We start from the raw sequence: 1,458 nt of genomic DNA, 5'->3' as shown, positions 1-1,458 counted from the left end.
TAAATAGGAGAACATATGAACATAAAACTATGTTTCACAGAACATTTTAGATAACTGCCCACTTTTCTGATTGAGAGAGTTCCGGGCTTCTGCATGAGTGAACAAATAATAGGAGAGTTATTACTGTAAGACATCAATTCTTCACAGATCATAGCATCAGGGTTTTAACTTACATGCTTAGTGTTTTTAAAGGCTATTTTTAAAAATACTTATTGGTAGTGATAATTTAGGAAAGTTCACACTTGGTTGGGGTGGTTGTTAGCCTCATGTTATTTCATACTTTGGCAACTAAGACTTATTTTTTTTCAGCCACTTTTACCATCACTATTTGATTAAAAAATCAATTTACTGCATGGAACTTCAGGATCTTGTTCATTTACATACTAAGATCTCTTTTTTGGAATCATTCTCTATCTTGTGTGAATGTCCCTTTCAAAATGTTTATAAACTTGTCTGTGGTTTAATAACTGTTCATGTATGAAATCCTTGCCTCCAATTTCTTTTTCCATTTTTTTTCTTTTCTCACCTATTTATGCTTCCAGATAGACCTTCAATTTTGTCAAGTTTCAAAAATAGTTTTTTTTAGAGTCTGATTAGGATGGGGTTAAACCAATACATTTAATTGGTAAGCAATTAAGGTTCTTTCTTCCTTCTCCATTTACTCAGCTCTTTTGTATATCTTAAGTTTTGTGGCTTTATTCACTATAACTCCATAAACTGCTTGTTCAGTGTTATGTCCCTGTTGCTATTATAAATAGAATAGTTTTACCTACTTGTATTACCTATTTAGTTTGCTGTTGGTGATATAAAGAAAAGCCATCAGCCTTTTTTTTTTTTTCTAAGACTAATGATTTATTAAGAAGAAAAATATTTTTTTGACTTTATTTTTTAAATTTTATTTTATTATGTTATGTTAGTCACATTACATCATTAGTTTTTGATGTGTTCCATGATCCATTGTTTGCATGTAACCCCCAGTGCTCCATTCAATTCATGTCGTCTTTAATACCCATCACCAGGCTAACCCATCCCCCCACCCCCCTGCCCTCTAGAACCCTCAGTTTGTTTCTCAGAGTCCATAGTCTCTCATGGTTCATCTCCCCTTCAGATATCCCCCCCTTCATTTTTCCCTTCCTACTATCTTTTTTTTTTAACCATATTATTTGTTTCAGAGGTACAAGTCTGTGACTCATCAGTCTTACACAATTCACAGCGCTCACCATAGCACATACCCTTCCCAATGTCTATCACCCAGCCACCCCATCCCTCCCACCCCCCACCACTCCAGAAACCCTCAGTTTGTTTCCTGAGGTTAAGAATTCCTCATATCAGTGAGATCATATGATATTGTCTTTCTCTGATTGGCTTATTTCACTTAGCATAATACCCTCTAGTTCCATCCAAGTCATTGCAAATGGCAAGATTTTGTTTGTGCTTTTTTTTTTAATGGCTGCATAA

The sequence above is a fragment of the Leptonychotes weddellii genome, chromosome X (assembly GCF_054177405.1).
Source record: "Leptonychotes weddellii isolate Sample4059 chromosome X, ASM5417740v2, whole genome shotgun sequence".
Lineage (NCBI taxonomy): Eukaryota > Metazoa > Chordata > Mammalia > Carnivora > Phocidae > Leptonychotes > Leptonychotes weddellii.
The sequence above is the reverse complement of the archived record's forward strand: the minus strand, read 5'-3'. Positions refer to the sequence as shown.